General features: G+C 46.9%; 1 protein-coding gene across 1 annotated transcript in view; it reads right to left on the bottom strand.

The window, feature by feature from the left end:
* LOC120935621 (CD2 associated protein) overlaps positions 1 to 12,239 on the bottom strand; it is a 191,625-nt gene that overhangs the window by 173,671 nt on the left and 5,715 nt on the right. The window lies entirely within an intron of this gene.

The raw sequence follows: 12,239 nt of genomic DNA, 5'->3' as shown, positions 1-12,239 counted from the left end.
AAAGGAAAGGCCTCAGGCATCTACAACGGGCCCCTCTGAGTTCAGTGTATGAAGAAGAAAGGACTAAGCGGACCCCCATTATAGAAATCGTAGTCTCCTCCTCTCTGTAGTGGAGGACTCCTCTAAGTTCAGTGTATGAAGAAGAAAGGACTAAGCGGTCCCCCATTATAGAAATCTTAGTCTCCTCCTCTCTGTAGTGGAGGACTCCTCTGAGTTCAGTGTATGAAGAGGAGAGGACTCAGATTTCTAAAGTGGAGGGCCCCTCTGAGTTCTCTCCTCTTCATACACTGAACTTAAAGGGGCCCCACTGTAGATGCCTCAGTCTTCGCGTCTTACAAAATATCTATAGTGCCCCCCACCCCCCCCCCCAACTTGAGTTTATGAAGCAGAAGAGACTTAGATGTCTACAGTTGGGCACCTCTAAGTAGAGTTTATGAAGAGGAAAGCACTAAAAGGGGCCCCACTATAGAAATCCTAGAACCCTCCTCTACATAAAGTGAACTTTGAGGGGCCCTCCACTATGGAAATCTATGAAGAGGAGAGGACTCAGACATCTACAATAGGCCCCCTCTAAATTCACTGTATAAAGAGGAAAGGACCAAGAGGGCCCCTCCACTATACAAATCCTAGTACCCTCCTCTTCATACAGTAAACTCAGAGGGCTCCTAGATCTCTGAGCCCCCTCCTCCTTCCTCATACACAGAACTGAGGGGTCCTAGAGAATGGGGGGGGGGGAGAATTGGAGGCATAGATATGACAGAATGTGGAGGGTGGCAGAATTAGAGGCATAGGTATGATAGAATGTGGGGGGGGGGGCAGAATTAGAGGCATAGGTATGATAGAATGGGGGCAGAATTGGAGGCATAGGTATGATAGAATGTGGGGGGGGAGAATTAGAGGCATAGATATGATAGAATGGGGGGGGGGGGGGGGGGTGGCAGAATTAGAGACATAGGTATGATAGAATGGGGGCAGAATTGGAGGCATAGATATGATAGAATGTGGGGGGGGGGGGGGATTGGAGGCATAGATATGATAGAATGGGGGGGTGTCAGAATTAGAGGCATAGATATGATAGAATGGGGGCAGAATTGGAGGCATAGTATGATAGAATGAGGGGGGGGGGAGGAATTGGAGGCATATATATGATAGAATGTGGGGGGGGGGTGTCAGAATTAGAGGCATAGGTATGATAGAATGGGGGCAGAATTAGAGGCATAGGTATGATAGAATGGGGGGGGGGGCAGAATTGGAGGCATAGGTATGATAGAATGGGGGGGGGGGGGAGAATTGGAGGCATAGGTATGATAGAATGCGGGGGGGGGGGATTGGAGGCATAGGTATGATAGAATGAGGGGGGGGAATTGGAGGCATAGATATGATAGAATGCGGGGGGGGGGGCAGAATTGGAGGCATAGGTATGATAGAATGTGGGGGGGGGGGAGAATTGGAGGCATAGGTATGATAGAATGAGGGGGGGGGTGGCAGAATTAGAGGCATAGATATGATAGAATGGGGGGGGGGGGAATATTGGAGGCATAGGTATGATAGAATGGGGGGGGGGGAGGAATTGGAGGCATAGATATGATAGAATGTGGGGGGGTGGCAGAATTAGAGGCATAGGTATGATAGAATGCGTGGGGGGGGGGGGGAATTGGAGGCATAGATATGATAGAATGTGGGGGGGTGGCAGAATTAGAAGCATAGGTATGATAGAATGGGGGCAGAATTGGAGGCATAGGTATGATAGAATGTGGGGGGGGGAGAATTGGAGGCATAGATATGATAGAATGTGGGGGGGGGGGGTGGCAGAATTGGAGGCATAGGTATGATAGAATGGGGGCAGAATTGGAGGCATAGATATGATAGAATGTGGGGGGGGGGGATTGGAGGCATAGATATGATAGAATGTGGGGGGGGGGGTGGCAGAATTAGAGGCATAGGTATGATAGAATGGGGGCAGAATTGGAGGCATAGGTATGATAGAATGAGGGGGGGGGGGGGAGGAATTGGAGGCATAGGTATGATAGAATGGGGGCAGAATTAGAGGCATAGGTATGATAGAATGGGGGGGGGGGGGATTGGAGGCATAGGTATGATAGAATGGGGGCAGAATTAGAGGCATAGGTATGATAGAATGCGGGGGGGGGGGGATTGGAGGCATAGATATGATAGAATGGGGGGGGCAGAATTGAAGGCATAGGTATGATAGAATGTGGGGGGGGGGAGAATTGGAGGCATAGGTATGATAGAATGAGGGGAGAATTAGAGGCATAGATATGATAGAATGGGGGGGGGGAGAATTGGAGGCATAGGTATGATAGAATGAGGGGAGGGGGGAATTGGAGGCATAGATATGATAGAATGTGGGGGGGGGGGGTGGCAGAATTGGAGGCATAGGTATGATAGAATGAGGGGGGGGGAATTGGAGGCATAGATATGATAGAATGTGGGGGGGGGGGTGGCAGAATTAGAGGCATAGGTATGATAGAATGTGGGGGGGGGGGAATTGGAGGCATAGATATGATAGAATGTGGGGGGGGGGGGTGTCAGAATTAGAGGCATATGTATGATAGAATGGGGGGGGGGGGGTGTCAGAATTGGAGGCATATGTATGATAGAATGGGGGGGGGGGGAATTGGAGGCATAGGTATGATAGAATGGATAGAATGCGGGGGTGGGGGGATTGGAGGCATAGATATGATAGAATGTGGGGGGGGGGAGAATTGGAGGCATAGATATGATAGAATGGGGGCAGAATTAGAGGCATAGGTATGATAGAATGGGGGGGGGGGGGAATTGGAGGCATAGGTATGATAGAATGAGGGGGGGGGAATTGGAGGCATAGATATGATAGAATGCGGGGGGGGGCAGAATTGGAGGCATAGGTATGATAGAATGTGGGGGGGGAGAATTGGAGGCATAGGTATGATAGAATGAGGGGGGGGGGTGGCAGAATTAGAGGCATAGATATGATAGAATGCGGGGGGGGGGGGAAATTGGAGGCATAGGTATGATAGAATGAAGGGGGGGGGAATTGGAGGCATAGATATGATAGAATGTGGGGGGGGGCAGAATTAGAGGCATAGGTATGATAGAATGCGTGGGGGGGGGGGGGGATTGGAGGCATAGATATGATAGAATGTGGGGGGGTGGCAGAATTAGAGGCATAGGTATGATAGAATGGGGGCAGAATTGGAGGCATAGGTATGATAGAATGTGGGGGGGGGGAGAATTGGAGGCATAGATATGATAGAATGTGGGGGGGGGGGTGGCAGAATTAGAGGCATAGGTATGATAGAATGGGGGCAGAATTGGAGGCATAGATATGATAGAATGTGGGGGGGGGGGCAGAATTGGAGGCATAGATATGATAGAATGTGGGGGGGGGGTGGCAGAATTAGAGGCATAGATATGATAGAATGGGGGCAGAATTGGAGGCATAGATATGATAGAATGTGGGGGGGGGGGGAATTGGAGGCATAGATATGATAGAATGTGGGGGGGTGTCAGAATTAGAGGCATAGGTATGATAGAATGTGGGGGGGGGGGGGAATATTGGAGGCATAGGTATGATAGAATGCGGGGGGGGGAGAATTGGAGGCATAGGTATGATAGAATGCGGGGGGGGGGGGGGAATTGGAGGCATAGATATGATAGAATGTGGGGGGGTGGCAGAATTAGAGGCATAGGTATAATAGAATGTGGGGGGGGGAATTGGAGGCATAGATATGGTAGAATGCGGGGGGGGGGGGATATTGGAGGCATAGGTATGATAGAATGTGGGGGGGGGGGTGGTGCAGAATTAGAGGCATAGGTATGATAAAATGAGGGGGGGGGGGGAGGAATTGGAGGCATAGATATGATAGAATGTGGGGGGGGGGGGTGGTGGCAGAATTAGAGGCATAGGTATGATAGATTGCGTGGGGGGGGGGGGGGAATTGGAGGCATAGATATGATAGAATGGGGGGGGGGGGAATTGGAGGCATAGGTATGATAGAATGTGGGGGGGGGGGGTGTTGGAGGCATAGATATGATAGAATGGGGGGGGGGGGAATTGGAGGCATAGATATGATAGAATGTGGGGGGGGGGGCAGAATTAGAGGCATAGATATGATAGAATGGGGGGGGGGAATAGAGGCATAGGTATGATAGAATGGGGGGGGGGAATTAGAGGCATAGATATGATAGAATGGGGGGGGGGGGAATTAGAGGCATAGGTATGATAGAATGAGGGGGGGGGGGAATTGGAGGCATAGATATGATAGAATGGGGGGGGGGTCAGAATTAGAGGCATAGGTATGATAGAATGCGTGGGGGGGGGGGGGGAATTGGAGGCATAGATATGATAGAATGGGGGGGGGGCAGAATTAGAGGCATAGGTATGATAGAATGTGGGGGGGGGAATTGGAGGCATAGATATGATAGAATGTGGGGGGGGGCAGAATTAGAGGCATAGGTATGATAGAATGCGGGGTGGGGGGGAGAATTGGAGGCATAGGTATGATAGAATGCGGGGGGGGGGGATTGGAGGCATAGATATGATAGAATGTGGGGGGGGGGGGGTGTCAGAATTAGAGGCATAGATATGATAGAATGCGGGGGGGGGGGATTGGAGGCATAGATATGATAGAATGTGGGGGGGGGGGGTGTCAGAATTGGAGGCATAGATATGATAGAATGTGGGGGGGTGTCAGAATTAGAGGCATAGGTATGATAGAATGTGGGGGGGGGGGGGAATTGGAGGCATAGATATGTTAGAATGGGGGAGGGAGAATTGGAGGCATAGATATGATAGAATAGGGGGGGGAGGGAGAATTGGAGGCATAGATATGATAGAATGTGGGGGGTGTCAGAATTGGAGGCATAGATATGATAGAATGTGGGGGGTGTCAGAATTAGAGGCATAGATATGATAGAATGTGGGGGGGGTGTCAGAATTAGAGGCATATATATGATAGAATGGGGGGGGGGGGGTTTCTCCACCGCAGTTAAAAAAAAAAAAAAAAAAAGAACATATATGCCGAAGCATACTGGCTGGGGTGGTCAGTGGGCGGGTTTGCCCCTATGCTTCGGCATATTTTTTTTTCCAACTTTCTTGGCAGAGATTTCTTCATCCGCATCGATCGATGTGAATAGAGAAATCGGTCAGGTTCTTTTTTTCATTCAGCCCATGGGCTGTACAAAATAAAAAACATTGCATGTATGCCTATCACTAGAAGTGGGTGGATGCAGGGCGGTATATTCTAGTGGTGGGCATACCACACACTTTTTCTCTCTGACATTTCTTCATCCACATCGATGGACATTACTGATGAACATTTTTTACTGACACACACTGGACTGGCATGCACTGACCTACACTAACTTAGAATTAGAGGCATATGTATGATAGAATGCGGGGGGGGGGGGAATTGGAGGCATAGATATGATAGAATGTGGGGGGGGGGAGGAATTGGTGGCATAGATATGATAGAATGTGGGGGGGGGGGAGAATTGGAGGCATAGGTATGATAGAATGCGGGGGGGGGGGAATTGGAGGCATAGATATGATAGAATGGGGGGGGGGGGGGGAATTGGAGGCATAGGTATGATAGAATGTGGGGGGGGGAGGAATTGGTGGCATAGGTATGATAGAATGGGGGCAGAATTAGAGGCATAGGTATGATAGAATGGGGGAGGGAGAATTGGAGGCATAGGTATGATAGAATGTGGGGGGGGGGTGTCAGAATTAGAGGCATAGATATGATAGAATGGGGGGGGGGAGGAATTGGAGGCATAGGTATGATAGAATGGGGGCAGAATTAGAGGCATAGGTATGATAGAATGGGGGGGGGGGAGAATTGGAGGCATAGGTATGATAGAATGGGGGGGGGAGAATTGGAGGCATAGGTATGATAGAATGGGGGGCAGAATTAGAGGCATAGGTATGATAGAATGGGGGGAGGGAGAATTGGAGGCATAGGTATGATAGAAGGGGGGGGGGGGGGAGAATTGGAGGCATAGGTATGATAGAATGGGGGGAGGGAGAATTAGAGGCATAGGTATGATAGAATGCGGGGGAGAATTAGAGGCATAGATATGATAGAATGTGGGGGGGGGGGGGGTGGTGTCAGAATTGGAGGCATAGATATGATAGAATGTGGGGGGGGGGGAGAATTGGAGGCATAGGTATGATAGAATGGGGGGAGGGAGAATTGGAGGCATAGGTATGATAGAATGTGGGGGGGGGGGGGGGGTCAGAATTGGAGGCATAGATATGATAGAATGTGGGGGGGGTGTCAGAATTAGAGGCATATATATGATAGAATGGGGGGGGGGGGAGATTTCTCCACCGCAGTTAAAAAAAAAAAAAAAAAGAAAGAACATATATGCTGAAGCATGGGGGCTGGGGTGGTCAGTGGGCGGGTTTTCCCCTATGCTTCGGCATATATTTTTTTCCAACTTTCTTGGCAGAGATTTCTTCATCCGCATCGATCGATGTGAATAGAGAAATCTGTCAGGTTCTTTTTTTCATTCAGCCCATGGGCTGTACAAAATAAAAAACATTGCATGTATGCCTATCACTAGAAGTGGGTGGATGCCGGGCGGTATATTCTAGTGGTGGGCATACCACACACTTTTTCTCTCTGACATTTCTTCATCCACATCGATGGACGTTACTGATGAACATTTTTTACTGACACACACTGGACTGGCATGCACTGACCTACACTAACTGAGGACATCCAGACATACATAAACTGACCGCTCCATGCTTTAGAGAGATGCACACAGACAGACAACCAAATTAGGAGAGAGTAGAACGCACACACAGATTATAGGATGAGGCCGTACTACAAACATACACCCAACATTAGAAAAAGGATGACTGGCATCCAGTAGGGTAGCTTAGTGTAGTTAGTGTAGGTCCTGCCCTAGAAGAGTCTACCTTGCCGTGGTGGGCAGGCTTGGAATCTCTTGGTCAAAAGTGTGTCAGCGAATGGGCGAGAGGATCACTAGATATTCACTTCTGGCCAATTGATTTTACCAAAGGACTCTTGGTTTATTCAGAGTATTTATAGTTGGAAAAGGAAAAAAAATGTGTATAGGTCCATAATTATACTTTCACAAACACACAATACAAATTTGGTATATTTACATTTGAATTGCTTCCTCTTTTATTTAACCACTTCCATACCAGGCACTTACGCACCTTCCTGCCCAAGCCAATTTTCAGCTTTCAGCGTTGTCGCAATGTGAATGACAATTGCGTGGTCATGCAACACTGTACCCAAACACATTTTTTATCATTTTGTTCCCACAAATAGAGCTTTTGTTTGTGGTATTTGATCACCTCTGCGATTTTTATTTTTTGCGCAACTAATAAAAAAAAAAAACAGAACATTTTGAAAAAAATTGTTTTTATTTGTTTATGTTAATTTTTTTGTAAATAAATATGTTTTTCTCTTCAATGACAGGCACTGATAAGGCTGCACCAATGAGGTGGCATTGATAAGCACTGATGATGGGCACTGATAGGTGGCACTGGTATGCGGCACTGATGGGCACTCATAGGCGGCACTGATGGGTACTTATGGGTGGCACGGATGGGTACATATGGGTGGCACTAATAGGTGGCACAGATGGGCAATGATAGGTGGGCACTGATAAGTGGCACTGAGGGACACTGATGAGTGGCACTGATTACTGGTGGGTGGCATTGCTGGGCATCACCGTTTTGTGTTAAGATGTCTGGCATTCGGACTGCAACACAATTATTTCTGGCACAAACAGAAGTATTACCGACAATTAAATGGCATTGGCATGGGTGCTAAATATGCACCTAGTGTTGCCAATGTTTTTATGTCGGAGTGGGAGGAAACTGCTATATATGAGGACCTACCTGATCAATTGGTACTTTATAAAAGATTCATTGATGATTGTATTCTTATATGGAGGGGTGATGAAGGATCTTTGATCCAATTTTTTGAAAAATTAAATAACCAGAAAAACATCATACTCACCTATACCATCAATGAAAAAACAATACAATTTCTGGACCTTGAAATCACACTTAAAGCGCAACAGATTACCACTAAAACCTACTTTAAACCGGTTGAGCGCAATAGCTATATACCGGTGGATAGCTGCCACCATGATCCCCTGGCTAATAAATATCCCGAAAGGAAAAAATGGTCAGGATCCGCAGGAACTGCACCGACCACAGACATTTTGGAGCAGGCTAATATGATTGGCGCAAAGTTTGTGAATAAAGGATATGATACTAGTTTCATACAGACACAGATCCAAAACGTGTTAGCAATACCTAGAGACACATTAATAGAAGATAGGATTAAAAGTAAACCTCTGGACGACCAAGTACCAATTATTCTCAACTATAACGTCCAACATAAACAATTGGAAACTATCTTTAAAAGACACTGGTCTATACTACAGGCAGATAAACAACTGCAATGCATACTGCCCAGCATGACAAGAATAGTATATAGACGTGCACCCACTTTAAGATATTTAGTGGCAAAGAATGTGCCGGATCCCCCTACTAAATCGAAACACATTAACCTTCTTCCAAGGAAAGGCTTTTTCCCATGCAAGAGATGTTTCGCCTGCAAAAAGACAAACTTTAATGGACAAAAATGTTCCAGTTTTGTATCTAATGTTACACAAAAGGAATATCAAATTAAAGACCTTAAAGCGGAGGTTCACCCATAGAGAACACATTTTCCCGAGGAGATGTGGGCGGAGCCTAGCGGGTAGGCAATGCTGAGCTAGAGCTCCGCTCCGTGACAGAGATTGACCCGCAAATAACGGTGTTGGAACAACGTGGGCATAACCACCCAGAATACTGGGCAAAGCTTCAGGAAGGGTGAGAGAACATTTTTATACGCTATGGTGCTGAAAGGAACGAGAGGAAAGGGGAAATTGCTTCACAGCAGCGGAGAGCGCAGCATCCCCAGTCTCATCAGCATCTCAAATCACCTCAGAGAGAAAGGCGCCAGCCCCCTCTGAGGGATTCACCTCAGTGAAGCAGAAAAGGCCAGCGTTAAAAGCGCAAAACAAATGGCTTCTCTCAATACTACTGTCTCAGATAGTGAGGAGGAAGACAATGTGACAAACCCCACAGCAATATGTCACAGCACAGCGGTACCCACAAGTCTCCTGAGGCAATTTGAAAAGATGCTGCACAAGGCACTCCAGACCACTTCAGATCAGATAACAAATAGCCTGACTAAAGAAATTAGGGAGCTTGGGGGCCGCACAGAAGTACTTGAGACTAAAATGGATGATTTAGAAGCTTACATAAGGACTGTGTATCTGAAATTGACACCTTAAAAGAAGAAAACTTGATATTGCAAAATAGATTGGAGGAATTCGAAAACAGAGCCAGGAGATCAAATTTGAGGTTCAGGGACTACCGGAATCTATCATTGACCTAAATGGTACAATGTTGGCACTGTGTCAGGAAATATTACCTGGGATACCAGCTGACAGGCTGGAAATGGACAGAGTTCACCGAGCACTAACGCCCAGGAAGGCTGATGGTCCCCCCTAGGGAAATCATAGCTAAATTTCATTTCTATAGAACAAAGGAGCTGATTCTGCAGACCACCAGAGAGAAGAGCAAGCTAACTTTTCAGGGGAATGACTATCAAATCTTTGCGGACATTTCGCCAAATGACAATCAACAAAAGGAGAGAAATGAGACCCCTCCTATACGAATTGCAGCAACGCCAAATCAAATATCAATGGGGCTTCCCTTTCTCCCTGCGATTCACCTGTCAAGGCACAAAAAATTGTGTGTAGAACACCAGCTCAGCTTCAACAGGCCCTGCTGGATTTCAAAATAATTGACAGACCTCCGTCGGCAACTGCAGCCCGCAGAAGATCAGCTTCCACTTCGCCACGGGACAACTCGCCGCTTCAGAACCACAACAATGGCATCCAGCAATTACATAAGAGAGGCAGATTTGTGGAACAAGCACAGGAGCAAGAAGACACGATGGACTGAGATCTGCAAGCAAGTCAGTCTTACCCACCTTTAGACTTCTAGTCTTTCACCCAAACCTTGGTTGTATGACTCAATGAGTTTACAAGTTTAAGTAGAAGTTCATGAGTTTCTAAGTTAGCAAATTTATTAGAGCAGAAGCTCCCTATTCTCATTTTTAATTGAGTTAGTGCTTTCCCTTTTTCTCTTTATTATCAATCTCCCCAGTACTTTCCAGGCTCAGGGGCTATTTATCTTGCCTCATATTCACTCAGCAACTCCTAATCTCTTCGCGCGTGACTGGCACACTACCCCACCTACTGGGTGGCCAAGCCACCCTGGTACCCTAGATGTACCTAAAGCAATGCTCCATCATCCTTTCTCCACAACACTTAGCATACCAACAGTAAATGGGAATGCCGGCACTTAGGTCATTCTTCACAATAGTCCGTCTGTCCGATAGCATCAGTCCATTGCCCCAACCATAATGTTTCGGATGTAGGATTCCTCCAGAAACCCTTTATTCAAACACAGACACTTCTTGATGCTCCCCTTTATCACCTTATCACCTTGACTTGCAAATTACCCTCCATAGATAGACCAGTAGCCCCTACTTTTACACGGAATCTCCTATAATGTTGCACTCACGGTTTCCATTAGGGATACTTACCGGAAATTTTTAGGACGCGGGTCTCCTCGATCGGAACCCACATGCGCCACACACGGCTCCCCTCTGATCCCCGCAGTTATTTGCGAGGGTCTGACGTGGGCCCAATTCTCCCTCACCGGGCACCTCCCCCCCGTTCACGGACCAGACTTACAAGTTTGTTCCTACGTATTGATGCACATTTGTTTATTTTATTTTAATGTGCTGTCTTTTTCTTTGGAAATTTTCGTTTTTAGGTCCCCCCCCCTCCCCCCCCCCCCTTATCCTCAGTCTGCATGGATTAGATCGGGAGATCGATATACAGGACACCCAGGTAAGAACATTGAGATGGTTTGGCTATCATGGCTCCTTTGAATGTATTAACCTTAAATGTACAGGGCCTCAACATACCACAGAAACGTGTTAAGGCGTTTAGACACTTCCAAGCTAAGAAAGCACATATCAATGTTTACAGGAGACACACTTCACTCCCAGTACGACCCCTAAATTCTTTCATGCCTCCTACCCACAGGTCTTTACCGCATCAGCTAGTTCCAAAAAAAGGGGCACCCTCATAGCCTTTCATAGATCAACGCCATTCACAATTAAGTCTGAAATCATAGACCCAGAAGGTCGTTACAACATCCTGACTGGCCACATCTTGGATAAGGCGGTAACAATTGCATCGTATTATGCCCCAAATTTAAATCCCTTGCCATTCATGTCGCATCTGCTGCAAGTGATAAACTCGCATAAATTCGGATCCCTTATTATTTGTGGGGACACTAATCATGTCCTTCTCCCTTTTTTGGATAATAACACCTTCTCCCCCGCGAAACAAGTCAAAAGAACCCTATCCACCTTGTTGGCTAAATATAATTAGTGGACTCCTGGAGGGAACGAACCCCACTAACGCAAGTACACGTACTATTCGAGCCCCCATAAGTCGTCAGCCGCATAGACCCATACTCCTGACGATAGGCATGCTGCCGGAGGTATTGGATTCCGACATCGTGCCTATTCCATGGTCGGATCATAACGCGGTTCTCACTACATTAGCCTCCATAATCCCCCAAAAACAGGACCCAACCTGGTATCTACCAGACAAAATTCTCAAACACCCCATGTACAGGACTATAGTTGAGCAAGAGTTAAGTGAATATATAACATTAAATAAGACCCCTGACGTCTCCCCGTTAAACTCTTTGGGAAGCCCACAAGCCAGTGCTAAGAGGAAAATACAGAAGCATGCTGGGACTTTTAAAAGAGAACGAAAGCAACTTTCCTATAAATTAGAAAAAGAACACGATTTGGCCTTTGAGGCCTTCCAATTCGATCACTCACCTAAAGCAAAAGCCCCGACTAGATAAAGCTCGTACGGAATATGACCTATTCCTCTCGGACTCGGCGGACAGGGCGATACTCCGGACCAACCTTTTTTTTACAAAAACGCAAATAAATCAGGAACTCTTCTTGCGAAGTCGCTCAACCTCCATTAACAAAGCATATAAGCCTATCCAACTTAAAACGGCAAACGGTATAACTCTAGTAACCCAGTCAAAATAGTACAAAAATTCAGCTCTCACCTTAAAAAACTGTACGCAG

Source organism: Rana temporaria, chromosome 4 (genome assembly GCF_905171775.1).
Source record: "Rana temporaria chromosome 4, aRanTem1.1, whole genome shotgun sequence".
Lineage (NCBI taxonomy): Eukaryota > Metazoa > Chordata > Amphibia > Anura > Ranidae > Rana > Rana temporaria.
This window is presented reverse-complemented; position numbering and strand designations above follow the sequence as displayed.